The sequence below is a fragment of the Acomys russatus genome, chromosome 9 (assembly GCF_903995435.1).
Source record: "Acomys russatus chromosome 9, mAcoRus1.1, whole genome shotgun sequence".
Lineage (NCBI taxonomy): Eukaryota > Metazoa > Chordata > Mammalia > Rodentia > Muridae > Acomys > Acomys russatus.
Window position 1 is genome coordinate 36,294,256 of NC_067145.1, and position 15,569 is coordinate 36,309,824.

The window sequence follows — 15,569 nt, forward strand, 5'->3', positions numbered from 1 at the left end:
ATTCAATAACCCAGCCAGTTTTATGTCTTGTGAAGATGCTGCCTCCAAGAACAAACAGCTAAGCTCAGCTTCTTTTCCATAAACAGTTACCCTATTGAGGAAGGCAGAGCCATGCCAGCAGTCATGGGAACAGAGAATCTACTAGAACATTCAAAGATGCACAGAACAGCAGCAAAGTTAGACCTGGGAAGCTGAACCCCAGGACTGGCTTCCAGATGGAGTCCCTCAAGCTGGAAAAAAGGGATGGCAACCAGACAGCTAATTCACAGTGGCCTGCCAAGGAGACAAGGTCGTCTATGGAGACACAGCAGTCAGTGGTAAAAGAGAGCGCTTTGCCTGAAGTAGAGAACGAAACATGGAAGACTCAGCTGAAGCTGTACGCAATGAGTAGACGGCTTGTCCAAAATGCACAGAGCCCTCCCTGGATTCTATCCACAATACCAAACAAATCAGGTATAGTGGCTACACGGAAATCTCAGAACTCCAAAGGTAAAGGCAGAAGGCTCAAGAGTTCAAGTTCACTCTCAGCTACACAGTGAGTTCTAGAAAAACCTGCGATATTTGAGAGCCAGTCTTAAGAAAAGAAGTGACGGGCCTGGAGAGATGGCTCAGTGGTTAAGAGCACTGTTTGATCTTCCAGAGGTCCTGAGTTCAATTCCCGGCAACCACATGGTAGCTCACAACCATCTATAGCATGATCTAATGCCCCTCTTCTGACATGCAAGTACAGCACTCATATACATAAAATAAATAAATGAAACCTTAAAAAAATAAAATTCTTTTTGAAAAAGAAGTAAGTAAAAGATACTAATAAAAGAAATTAGAAGCCTGCTTTGTTCCAAAGATGAAGAAATGCTAGCATGGCCGGGCTAGAGTCTGACTCCAGTAGAGGAATGCTGTGGATGGAAATCAATCACAGTAGAGCCCTTGGTGGCTCTGTGGAGCTGGAATGACAAAAATGGAACATTGTGTGCTCACAACTGATTCTTCCTTAGAGACTCATTGTATTCCAAGAGTGTCCATGAGTTCAGTAAGGTCTAGACAGACCACTGACATCAGTACCCCAAACAGTATCTTTGAACACAGTCTCCATACACTCAGCTATTATTAAAGATTACTCTTTTTGGCCCATGAAACTCAGAAGATTGTCTTGGGAGGGACATGCCACCCAGCAGGCCCTGACAGGGCGCTATGTTCCCTAGCACAGAAAACTGCCAGCAGACTAGCAGATCTGAGCTATCAGGACATGTTTGTTATTCTTTTCCTACGGAAGGTTGAGAAAGGGCTTTGTCTACAATACAACCTCTGTCCACAGCAGCCAGGAAGTGGTCTCATTCACGTGGGCTACCAAAAGGTCCTGCCAGCCTCCTTCAGATAGCACATCCTGGGAGGACCCTGAAGTTTGATTTTGGCATTCTTTTGTCACGTCCCCGTTTGAGTAGGAAAAGTCTGAGAGGCCAAGGGTCAGGCTGCTTCTCTGTTTTACCACAATTCCAGAAGATGCCTTGTACTCAGAAGTGGTCCCTAAGCAAACCTGTCTGCAAGGGAGATTCTGGGGAAAGCACTGATCAGTAGAGCCAGTGCAGCTTGCCAGCATGGCTATACAGTGCCTAGGAATTAGCCCTGCAGCTCCTTCCACCTTACATAGCCAGGATCTGGAGTCATTTTATTCAGCCTGAGATATGCTGCGAGGAATGTCAACTTGACTCTCCAAGACAGGCTTTCCAAGTGCTCTGTCCTCAGGAGGATTTTTAAATGGCCTTAGAATTCAGTCCTAGACTTTTTTCCCCCTGTGAACACATAGCAGTTCTCCCTCCCTGGGGGAGACACATTTTGCAGTGCCTTAGCAGGCTGATGATTGAACATGGTCCCATTAGGGACTTTGAAACATGCTGATAAGTCACGTCCAATTTCTTTCTACTGCAGTCTAAAATGAGGCTTTGCTTATTCACACAGGACCCCACCAGAAACCTGCTTAACCATGATCCTGGAACATGCAGAAGACCTGAGTCTCAACTGTGCCTTCTGAAATAACATTTGTCTTAGTTCCAACCTGCCTAATCACAGTCTGGGGAGTAGCAACAGCTTGGGGATCCAGCCAGTGACAGACTTGGAGGCACATTCATAAGCACACTGGTAAAAAGTACACTGTTTGTATGTCCTGGCACTGCCCTCTTCCCAGGGCAAGTCAAGTTCTAAAGAAATGCCAAATTCATCAAAGCTGCTCAGTCCAACCTCTATCAGAACTCCTTTCATTAGGCCCGTGAACTGTGTCTCTATTGTGGAGCCGACACCTATTCCCTGACTTGAAGTCAGCTCAAGTCCAATGAGACCATGAAAGAAAACACCAGAAATAACCATACTGCAAAGACAGACATTAAATAAATGCAAAGCTGTACCAATAACAGGGTTAGGGAAATATAATACTACCAAAGAAAACTAATAAACCCAACCAAAAAAAAGTAGAAATAAATGAACTGTCTGCCAAAGAATTAAAAACAATTAATTTAAAGAAACTCAGTACAAAAAAAAAAAAAAAAAAAAAGAAAGAAAGAAAGAAAGAAAGAAAGAAAAGAAAAACAATATAATTATATGAAACAAAATGACAAATTTAATAAAGAAATCTTTTTCTGGCAATAATGGTATATAATTAGAACTCAATAATACAGGTAATTTTAGAATATATAAATCATATACACCATGTGGACATACTGAAGGATGGAAATCATATATTTCAGTAGATACAGAAAAGGCATAAGACAAGATATTCGTTCATGATAAAAGTTCTCAACAAATTAGGCATAAAAGCAACATACTTAGGTCTAAATATTTTTTTTAACCTACAGCCAATATCACACTCAATGTGAAAAGTTGAAAACTTCTTCTCTAATATCAGGATGCCCACTATCAGGATGATGCCCACTATCAGGATGATGCCCACTATCAGGATGATGCCTACTATCAGGATGATGCCCACTATCAGGATGATGCCCACTATCAGGATGCCCACTATCAGGATGCCCACTTTGACAACTTCTACCTAAAGAAGTACTGGACATTCTAGCCAAAGCAATTAGACAAGGAAAAGAAATAAAAATCATTCAAATAGGAGAAAAAGAAGTGTATTGTATCTGCTCATTAATAATACAGGTTAATAAATAGAAAATCCTAAAGACCACATACTCCAAATCTGTTAAAACTGATAAGTGAACTCAGGAAAGCTGAAAGATTAAAAGAAAAATCAGCATACAAAATAGCTAGTTTCCTTTATTATAATACTTTTATTGGGAGAAAAATTGCAGACTAAACTACATTCAGAATCGGGTTAAAAATACTTAGCGTTATATGTATCAAACACTGATGAAAGAAATTATAGAAGACATGAATAAGTAGACAGTGTGCATACACTGGAGGGGATATCTTTGGAAGGACTGATAGCATTAAAACATCTGTACTAACATATCATCATAGAGTCAATGGAATCCCTATCAAAATATCATTGATATTTTCATGGAAATAGAAAACAATCTTAAAACTTGTCTGGAGCCATAAAAAACAAACAAACAAACAAACGAAAAAAGAAAAACAAAACAGCTGAAGCAATCCTAAGAAAAAGATATTTAGTGCCAACTTGTGACTTCTGAAACACCTAGATTTGTGGACCAGGCAGCTATTGGAATCTCAGACTTTCCAGGTGTAATGAGCATAGTAAAAACAAAACAAAATAAAATGAAACAAAACAACAACAAACCCTAAATTTCTAAAACACTTAAAAATTGCTTAGCCAAGTTTGCACCTGATAACCAGAACCCAGTGACATTACTCACTAAAGATAACTAGATCCTAGAACCCCATAAAGCCCACTGGACAAGTATGTAAGCAGAGAACAAGAACAGTACTCTACTCTGTGCATCTGGAGAAATGCCACCTTGATATACCCTTATAGCTGGGGGTGGGGGTGGGGGACTTCCCCAGGATGCTGACCCTTGAATCAGAGACTTCTGTCAGAGACTGGACCTGACCTTCACCCTGGGTGAGATAGGCTTAGGACCATAGTTAGAAGTTTAGAGTATGAATCTTGTGTGATGACCCTCAGCACAGTAAAACAGAACTGCACGTTAGTATACCTTCTACTTTCTTGCACATGACACGGAATACAGATGACAATTGTTGAAGTACTCAGCCCGTATCATGTAAGCTAACCTCGGCAGTGCCCCTTTTATCATGTTGGTTTTACTCTAGAGAACCCAGACAAAAACATTCACCAGTGGGATCAGAGGCACTACTGGGAACAAGTGAGTAGCTACTCAACCCCGCAAGATCTTCTCCCACAGCAAAAGCTGTCCTAAACAAAAATGTCAGTATCAGTGGTGAGAAACTCTAACGCCAGCTCCTCCTCTTCTCTCTTTGCTGCCACCTGTCCCTCACTATACCTGTTTCTCTCCAAAATCCAAACTACATGGACACGTGTGTGTGTGTGTGTGTGTGTGTGTGTGTGTGTGTGTGTGTGTGTGTGTGTGTGAATACATTGGGAACAAAGAACATGTGTGTGTATAATATTTGGGAACTTTTGTTCTGGAAGAAAAAATGCGATCTACTTATTTAATTTGTTCAGGCAAGAATAGAATTTGTTTCATGAGCTTTTCTATATCATAAAATTTGTACTATAGCTCCCAGAACAGAGATTACTAACCTGTCCAGCTAAAGGCTTGTCATTGTTGTCATCTCTTTGCTCTGACTCCTAGAAGGCTTTGCTTCACTAAACAGAGTGATATGATGCTTCTCAGAACTTAAATTCATGCAGAAACACTAACGCGGGACTCTGTGTCCCAGGAAGAAAAACTAACAACTACAGGAGAGTCAGCTGTATTCCAGCTGAGGTCAGGCACCTCGGAGTTCATTTGCATATCTGCAATTTTTGACAAACGTCTTTTCCACAAATGGTGGTTGTAAAGAATTCATTAATATTATGTATGGGAGTCAGTGTATCCATTTGAAAGCCGTCACTTGGTTCTCAAACGCATTCTCATTGGAGAGAAGATGATTCTAGAATTGTGACCCTTGCCAGCTGGAAAGCAAGGTGTAAAGAGAAGACATTTAATGATTCTGGCTCTCCTCACATCCACAGGTTAATTTTCCTCAAGCAGAAACTTCTTGGTGTCTTTACTTTGACTTTGCAAACCACAACCTCTCTGACCTTGAGTTTCTCTGTCTGCCCTAGGGAACCTGCCTCTTCCTAGAGTCCTTGCAGGGCCAGCTTTGGTCTGTCCTGACTAGTGCCTGTCAGTCTCCAGCTCTGGGGCCCATTGATCCCCAGAGAGGACCACTCTGCCTACAGGCTTCCCTTTGGCATGCAAATCACGGCAACATCAGAGAGGCAGCCTTGTGCCTGGCAGGGCTGTCTACTGGGGCTTTTCCCCATACAAGGAGAGAATCTTTGCTGCTATTTTTGTCCTGAGAAGCTACTGGGTTGAAAATGAACACAGGAAGACAAGTTCTGATCACACTTCAGGATTTATTTGTCTCCCTTCTTTGCAGGATTAGACAGTGGCTTTGCCAAGGAGTTATGTAGGGCTGGTTGACTTGTCCTAAACTATCTTCCTCCATACTCTGGGCACCACCCTCCCAGGGCATTTACTGGACCTAGGCCTCTTTCTGACTTCTGCCTTTACCCAGAATTTACTGAATTCTTTTCTAAATAAAAGTATCCAGACAGTGTCTGCTATGTATGGAGTCTGGTGGAAGGATCAGGATGATCAAGAAAAAGTTAGCAAACAGGAAAATAAAATTCTCTGGACAAACACTTCTCTCCAAACAAATGAAACTATAACAGAAAAGTGTGGCCAAAGAAAGCACTGGCCTTTCTTTACAAAGCTCAGAGTCTTTCAGTTGACTTTAACTCTTTATTAACCAAGATATATATGTGTGTGTGTGTGTGCGTGTACACACATATATAATCAAAGTCGTATAAGAGAGCATAAAATACCACATATTTCAATGTCAAAATTAGTTATAAAGAAAGTTGTGGGCTGGAGAGATGGCTCAGCCGTTAAAGGCTAGGCTCACAACCAAAAATATAAGAAAGTTGTTTGTTTGTTTTTATTTGAGACAGGGTCTCATGTATACCAGGCTGGCCTTGGATTAATTGAACTTTGAACTTTTGATCCTCCTGCCTTAATTTCCACCAGGGGTTCACGGATATGTGGCAAACATTCTACCTACCAAGCCACAACTTTAGTCCTAAGGAGGTTATTTTTAATGTAGTTTAGATGAAGTGGAATATATCTGGGGGCTGATGGAGCACAGAGAGTTTTAAAGCATGAATTCTCTCTGAAGACAGGGAGCCCCTCATTCTTGATGGAGGATGCTCAGCAGTGCGGTTTCAGGAAAAGAAAGGAGGGAAGATGTAGCTTGTGTGGGTCTACCAGAGAATACCACAACTCTACCCCAGCCTCCAAAGGGATGACAGATTTTAAACAAGAATTGGTATGCTCAGACTTACATATCCAAAGATCTCCCAGGTTGGCTGTGACCTGAAATTTGTGTTGAAATGGTCAAGACTTGTTAGAAGGTTCAGATGTGTGTGTGTGTGTGTGTGTGTGTGTGCATGTATGTGCATGTGGGATATATATGTGTGTGTGTGTGTGTGTGTGTGTGTGTGTGTGTGTGTGTGTGTGTGTGTGTAGTAATACTATATGACATATAGTATGTATTGTGTGTTGACGGCGTGATTACATCATAACCTTGTAAGACATATTTGTTTGTATTGTAAATCGTTTTATGACTCATGTATCATATCTAGTCACATGCATTGATCATCTATCTATTACCTTGTCACCTATTGATTTATCTTTTTAAGCCATGTCTGTCATATATCTATATTTCTGTCATCTATTACCTATCACCTACCTATCATCTAACGATCCATCTATCCATCTGTCATCTATAAATCTGCATAATTCTCTCTCTATGACTTCCATTACTAATAACATTAAAGATAACTGGTCAAAATACTTTTGCCATAATAAATTTGTATAAACTGACAATGTCACCACTCCATGGTATGATTAAGGGGAAATTTTTTTATTGTAGATAGCGATAAGCCAAAGGCATCTGGAAGAGCCCAGAGCAGATAGAGAAAGTAGTAGACTGAAAATATCCAGCATTTTCAGCAGAGTGGAGATGGCCAAAAGAAAAAAAAGAGAGAGAGAGAGAGAGAGAGAGAGAGAGAGAGAGAGAGAGAGAGAGAGGAGAGGAGGAGAGAGGTGGAGGGGGAGAGGGAGGAAGAAAAGGAGAGGAAAGGGAGAATGTGGGAGAGTAGAGAAAGTAGAAGGAGAGAAAGGAGGGGGAGGGCGGGGGACAGAGAGAAACAAAGCAGGATTATAAAGAGAAAGAGTAGCAGAGGAGAGGGAAGCCCAAGAGCTGGAAAGGGTTAGAGTAAGAAAGGAGGTGAAAAGAGTAAGAATGCCAGCATAGACTGAAATGTGTATCACGTACTGTGGTACTGAGAGAGCCTAGAGGGCAGCATACATTTTGGTATACTATAGGCACCATGGATAGTCATTTGTCCTTTCTGCCTTTTTAGAATTTGGAGAAATGGAACTTCTTTTGGATCTCACAAAATTGACATAAATTTAGAACTTAAAAAAAATTTTTTTTGATAAAGCTTTTCTGGTTACAAAAGAATTTACTAAAGAAAAAATTTTGGGCATTCAGAAAAGGATAGTGGAAATAATTCCAAGAGTCTGTTGAAGGGAGTAATCAGTTATCTGTGAATAGATAACATTCCTCAATAGACACAGCTAAGAGCGGAAATGGGGAGGGGATCTGGTGGAGACATCCTTGCAGTTCTCTCTTTAACCCTCTAGAGAAAATTGGGTGGGGGTAGGGCATGTTAATAAGGATAAATGCTATACTCATCTTTACATGCTATTTTGATGCTGTATCAAACAACTGAGACTGGGTAATTGATAGAGAACAAGAATCCCTTTTCTCATAGTTTTTGAAGGCTGAGAATTCCGAGATCAAAGCTGCAGCATGCTGCCTGTTCAAGGAGGCTGGCTGCTTCTCCCGCATCCTGAGGTTTGTTGCTGCTCTACGCTGCTATGGTATGCTTATGCACAAAATTTTCCACTTGAAGCTGCTATGCATTTGCTGGAATGGAAACCAAACTGCAAGGATGCTCCAGCTCAGTGGAGAGTGCTTGCTTAGCGTGCACAGGGCCCTAGGCTATATTCTTTCTGATCAAATTAAATGCACACACACTCACACACACAGACACACACACACACATACAACCCAACTATGAAGCCAGAATGAAGACACAAAATAAATACAAAAAAATACATATTTTAAATGTAAAAGAAAAATACAAGTTACAAGTTTATAGAACGTTAGGATCTTGCAAAATCTAGGCAAGCAGAGTTTTCATCATCTTAGATATTTCATTATTCTTCAAACCTCAGTGTGGTTTTTCTTGCTGGCATTTGATCCCCACTTCTTGTTTTCTGTAACACTGAAGTGTGTCTGAATTTGCCTTGCCTTTCTTTCTTCCTGCTTCTTTTCCAGATGAGGATGTCTACAGATAACTCACTCTGGGTAATCTATATCATGAACTGGGTGCTGTATTTTGAAGTCAAATCTCCCTGAAATTGAGGTGCTTCAAGAGTAGTATCTGCGGAGGGTCAACTTCCTGAAAGACAGCCAGCTGCTTCTCTCTCTCTCTAATCTCAGAACAAAAGGCTGCCCTGCATGAGGTTTCCTTTATTAGGTTGGGAACGGTAATCCTCTTCAACGTACCTAGCCCTTGTGATTTAATCGGTTCCCAAGAGCCCTGCCTGCTGATAGCAACACTTAGGGGTTAGAGTTATTCAAATAAGATCAAGACTGTTAGTTCGGTTAGTAGAATGCTTGCAGTGGTTGGTCCCCTGTACCTCAGCTCATGTCAATAACCTCATTGCTTTGGAGGTGGAAGTGATTCAAAATCATCCTTGGCTTTATAATCAGCGCTAGGTCAGCTGACCTGTGAGACAGAAAGAATGCACGCAAGCACATAACAGATACACGAACAATCAGATTGCAGGATTCCACTGTGGCTTCTATGGTCCTTCATACAGGAGACACCTCCTTCGTTTACAAGTGTCCTAATTTCAGCATCAACTCACAATTCTAGAGTCCCATCTGAACGTGACCTACATCAGTCTTAAGATGTGATTCATCCTGGGACAAATGGATCACTAACTTTGGGCCTGTGAAATCAAGCAAATCACTTGCTTCCAAAGTAAAAATCTGGAGGAAGCACTGGGTGGATCTCCTCCTCTGGAGAAGAAACAGGAAGAAAGCTGGCACTAGTCTCAAGTAACTCTCAGCTTCAACAAGGAGAGTGACAGTAACATTTTTTGTTGTTGTTGTTTGTTTTTTGAGACAAGTTTCATACAGTTCAATACGCATCTGATATACTATTGTAAGGGTCCAAAAATCGCTGAAGGAAGACCCCAGAGTCAAATAGCATGGAAGAACAAAGAATGTTTATTCTGCGGAAGTAGCCGGCATGCAGGGGTCAACCATCCATACAAAAGGGTGGCTGCAACCAGGAAGGAGCCTTGCAGACTCTTTTTAAAGGCTTCTAGGGGAATTCTGCCTTTGGCTACGTGCCACTAACTGGGATTGTCCAGCACCTGTGGAGGCAGGAGGGTGCTCACGGAGGCTACATGATGCTACCCATGACCTTGAACTTCTCATACTATTCAGTGGTGGGATCACAGGTGTGTGTAATCAACTCCTTCATCCAGTGCTTACAACCAACTCCAGGCTTCTGTATGCTATGCAAGTCCTCTGACAACTGAACTATGTATTCTGCTCCTTATCTTAAATCTTTGGCACCATGTCTCACTTTGTGGAAACACTGGGGCAGCAGATGCACGCTCAACTCCAAGTTACCCTGACCAGCATGGCTCTGTCTGCCAAACCTGCATGGCAGATTTCACAGGTTTCAGCCTGGTACCCACTGCTCTTCACATTGCACGCCTGTGGCCCTGCTGTCTGGGGTTATGAATATGGTCTTATATCCACAATTCTGGGTAATGCTCCCATAAGGCTCTTTGGAGATCAACAGGCCTTCTTACTGCATTAGCAGTTCTTGCCTGGGCCCAGGGCCTCCCTGTGGCATGCTTTCTTCCACAGTTAGCATCATGTGGCAGGACTCAGCCAAATTTTGCTGCCTGAGTCCTCTGGTGCAACAGCCTGGATCACACCTGACCTGCTTGATCATGGCTAGGGTGGCTGTCATAGTGAGAGTTTCTATTTTGGTGAAGAGATACCGTGACTGTTAGGATTTCTGCCCCAGTCCACCTACTGTGATGTCATTGCCTACCTCCCACTGGGCGTGGCCCTACCCAAGATTATAACAGGTCAAACCCTCCTCATGGCTCTCTCTCGCTTCTCCATCTCTCCCCCCTCCACTTCTCACACCCCTTTCTTTCCTCGTCTTATCTCTTATCTCCCTTCTTCCTACCTCTCTCCCTTTCTTCTTCTATCTCCCTATCTCTCTGTCTCTCTCTGTGGTACCCCTCCTCCCTTTCTTTCCCACACCATGCTCATTTAATAAATTTCTCCATATCATATCTGTTGCCTGGCATTTAATTTTTTTATCATTAAAATGATTTGTTTTTGTTTGTTTGTTTGTTTGTTTGAGACAGGGTCTCTCTGTGTTAGCCTTGGCTGTTTTGGACTTGCCTTGTAGACCAGGCTGGCCTTGAACTCACAGTGATCCTCCTGCCTCTGCCTCCTGAGTGCTGGGATTGAAGGCATGCGCCACCATGCCTGGCCCAGTGATTATGGCAACTCTTATAAAGGAAAGCATCTAGATGCGGCTGGCTTCTAGTTGAGTGGTTTAATCCATTATCCTTATGGCAGGAGCATGGTGGCATTCAGGCAGACATGGTTCTGGAGAAGTAGCTGAGTGTTCTACATCTGGATCCATAGGCAGTAGGAAGAGAGAGTAAGCCCCTAGGCCTGGCTTGAGCATTTGAAATCTCAAAGACCATACCAAGTGACATTCCTCCAACAAGGGTACACCTCTAATAATGCCACTCTATACAAGTCTATGGAGGCCATTTTTGTTCAGACCACCCAAATGGCCAAGAAGTCTACTGCACTGTATTTCAGGGTGGATCTTACAATCACCCTGAACCCAAGGCCTTGGCATTTGGGATCTATAGTAAGTAACCTTGGGATATACCCCAAAGCTTGCCAAAATGCCAGGTAGGGTCATTCATGATACCTTCAAAATGTTCATTTGCATGAATCCTTAGTGTGTTCTCCTGAACATGTCTTCTTGCTACCTGACAGATCCAAGACTTTCTAAATCTTTATGTTCAGTTTCTCTTTAAACCATATTTTACATTTAATTAATTAATGTGTGTATATGTTCTGTTTTCTAGAAACTTCCTCCAAACCCTCAAGCTGAAGTCGCCATCTTCTTAAGAGGCAAAAGATTCTAAAAGATACTTGTTTATTAGGAAATCCTAGTAGCAGACTCATTAAGATATGGGAAGTAAAAAACTCAGGAAACCCCTGAAAGTGACCTGATATGCAAGTCCCCTTTCCTCCAAAGTTATACAAGCAATAAGTACTGCTGACCAAACAGAGGCCAGCCACAATACTTGTAAGAGACAGAGAAGCCAAGCTGACTGGAACAGGCTCAGACCAAGGATGTTATTTGAAAGTGACACTCTGACCTGGTGAGCTCACCAACTTACCTGAAAAAGACTCTCTGACCTGTGGAGCTCCCTATAAGTTATGCAGGGAACTCCAGGTTTCCAGTTCTGAGCCTTCACCCCTCCTAGGGTCAGTCTTTGGTGACAGAGCTGCTTCTTAGTAACCCTGGCTTCTGTAAGCAGTCCCTCGCCCACAGTTTTGTTAGTAATCCCAATTAAAACTCATTGTTGGTATTCTTACCTTGGTCTCTCATCAGTTCCTTAGCTGGAATTTGTAGGAGTTGATTCACGTCTCTCTAAGAATGTGTATGTAGAAGTCAGAGGATAATTTTTTTTGGAATCAATTCTCTCCTTCTACTGTGTGGGTCCTAGGGGTCAAACTATCTTGTCAGGCTTGGCTGCAAGTGTCCTTACCAGGTGAGCCATCTGACCTATCTTTGGCTGATCATAAATTCTACCTTTAAATGATTTCTTTATTCTTGGAGTTTGCAAGAAGCAGCTAGATTCCCCCTGCAACACTTCGTCTAGTCAGTTTTCTCACCAAATGCCCAATTCCTTTACTCGGTACCCTGACTTTCCACAAAGCACCAGGCTGTGAACTTAGTTTAGCCAGTTCTCAGCAGCTCCATTGCAAACACCTACCGTGTCAATTCGTAAAACAAGTTTTCGGCTCTTGTTGATAGCCTCCCCCACCTCCTAAGAATGGTTTTCCCATCTGTGATTCTAGAGAGGCCCTCACTAGGTCATTATAAACTCTAGGACAAGGAGATCTTTTTTAATAATCTGGGTCTTTGCCAGACTCACACTTGAGGCTCCGCTCACAGGAAGTCAGGCTCTTTCTAGCTTGCAGCCATCACTTCTCCCAGCCTCCATTTGTAAGCCAGTCCACATCTGCATGTGTTTGTTATAGCCTTGTCCGATGCTTGTGTGCCAACTCCTGCCTTCATCCACTCTGGCTGGTGTCACAAATCCCTTAGGCTGGGTAATTTATAAACAAGTGGAATGTAATGTTCAGATTTCTGTGTGCTGGGGGGCTAGAAGATTGTCTGGAGAAGGACAGTGTCTTCTCCTCATTCACATGGCATAAAGGTTAAAATCACTATCAGATCTTTCTCATAAAAGCATTGAGCACACTCGTGAAGGTGAAGCTCTCACAGCCTCACCTCCTTACAAAGCCCCATCCTTCTTAAAATTTGAAATTAAGAGTCAAATTATTAATGTGGGCTATAGACCAGATCATAATAGTCTGTAAGTCCTTTTTTTTCTTTTTGATGAATTGAACAATGCATCTTATTAAATTGTTAGGGGGGAAAAGTGTTTCGGGCTCATATTTTAATAATAGCAACATACAACTTTAGAATGATTACAAAGTTGAAGAAAATTCTATTAAATGTACTTAATCTTTGAGCTTCATGATCTATTAGTATGCAGGGATGAAGCTCAGCTGATATGCCTAGCATGCATGGAGCCCTGGATTCCATTCCTAGCACTGAATAAGTCAGGAGTAGTGATGCACACCTGCAATCCAAGCACTTAGGCGTGAACGCAAAGGAGGAGAAGTTCAGTGTCATCCTAAGATGCATAATGACTTTGAGACCATCATGGGATACATGAGGTTTTGTTTTTCTAAATAAATATTGTATATATATATGTGTACACACATATATAGATATAGATATGCACACATGTTCTAAACCCATTGCTTTTACCTGTGATGTTTAGAGAGGGACACTGCACTATTGAAAACTACAGTGTCTGGTGCTATGGGCTGGGTACAGTATATTGATTATATGGTGACCTCTAACTTTACCCTCTCATGTTATGAGGTCACCTAAGCTAGTAGATTGGGCATATGCTAGTTCTAGAACCTATTTCTTCATTTATACCGGGAGAACTAGCAGGAATGTAACCACTACATCAGAAGAAATAGAGAGCTGCATGCATATAATAGGGAAGTCCAATGTTTATACAATTGAACTTTTTCTCTGTAGAAACTCAAAACTAAAGCCGTTTGTGGGACCAAGAAACTATGTTATAAGAAAGTCAGTCAGGAGCAAGAGTGAGGTCAAATCATGTTCATGCCTCAAAAATCTCATCCTGAGACCAGCAGGAGTAGGACTGCTTCCTCCTTGCTCTGGGCCTGCATGGCCCAGCTCCCATAAGCACCCCCACCACCACATGAGGTGGTCATGTAGCCTGGTGGGATCCTAAGGATTGAGCCATCTTTCAAGCAGCCAAGATACTTTTGATCAGAAAAAAAATGAAAGACCCAAACCCCTTAAAACTGACTTTTAGTACTTAGAAAATAAACTAGGAAAGCCAGTTTAAGAATTCAATGCTAGCTAAAATTCATGCCTACTAAAGTACTCCAGCGGCATAAAACCATCCAGAGTGCATCTAAATGGAAGCCTCCAACAAATTAGAACCATGTCCCCAAATCACATCTAAAAATGCTTCCTATGTGCTGATGCAGTGCTCAGGGACACAGCACAGTTACCTGGGTGGTGTGTCAGAGCCTGAGCTCTGGGCTTGGCCACCAGCCCTCAAAAGGCCAAGTGAAGAGTCAACAGTGAAAAACAAAGAAAACAAATTCATTCAATGTGGGCCCATTTTAAAGAAGAACAAATGAAAAGGTCCAGTGACTGTAGCCCCAAATCCATCTTCGGGGTCCTGACATGAGGTTTGGGTTTAAATAGAGGACAAGGGGTATGCATAGCTAAGCAATCCTGGTCAAGGTGTGGTCCTGTCAATCATCACTGTCTCAGCTCTTGTCTCTCCTGCAAGGTGGCCTGACAAGTTGTCAGAACTGTGTGAAATCTCTTTGTGGGAGACAGCTTCCCTTTTGTGGGAGACAGCTTCCCTACTGTCTGGCAGCAGGCTTCAGCCTTTTCCTCCTCCCACCATGAGACTCCGTTACCCAGGGCTGTTGTTTCAGCAGTCTGACAGCTGAAGTCTGACAGTCTGGGAAGTCGGCACAAGTGTGCTTAGATTGTCTTACTCCTGACTGAGGGGTTATAGTATTTGTTATAGGCATGAGGTCTAAATTTCAGACCCACTGCTGCAAAACAAACAACAGCAAGATAAAATTTTATTCACTTCTTCAAAAAAAAAAAATCAGTACATTATACACAATACACCTTGATTTTTTTTTCTTAGAAGTGGTGGCTAGTATTTCTTAAATGAAGGCAGAAGCCAGGCAGAGGCAAAGAATAGTTCCTCCTCTGTGGAATTCAGGCATCCTGTCCTATCTGCCCCATCCTAGTGACTCAAGGACCTGCCCGAGGCAGCAGTCAGAGTTGCTGATGTGACAGTGCTAACTCTGGGGCTTGTCCACTTGGTTTCTCTCAACTGTGAATTGCTCAGGTGGAGAGAGAGAGAGAGAGAGAGAGAGAGAGAGAGAGAGAGAGAGAGAGAGAGAGAGAGAGAGAGAGAGAGAGAAGTCTACTGTGCTGGTTAATCTTTACTGTGCTGGTTAGTCTTGTCAACTTGACACAAACTAGAATCACCTGGGAAAAAGGAAACTCAATTGAGAAATTGCCTCCAGCAGATTGAACTTCCAGTGTGTCTATGTAGTTCAAGAATCTAGTAACCTGTTTTTCAGTTCAACACAGAATAGGGCAGGGAATGGCTGTTTAGTGAGATAAAAATAGCCCATGATATATTGTACTTAGATTGTGGTTGTGATGAGAAAGCTCAATCCAGCTACAGTTATGTTTCTCCCCATACAGTTCTTTGAAGAAAAGCAAACATCTAACTTAAGACTGCAGATGCTCATGGATGACTTCCTGTTCTTGGACCATCAGAGTGCATGCACGTGCAGATGACAGGCCATTTTGAATCAGTGACATACCA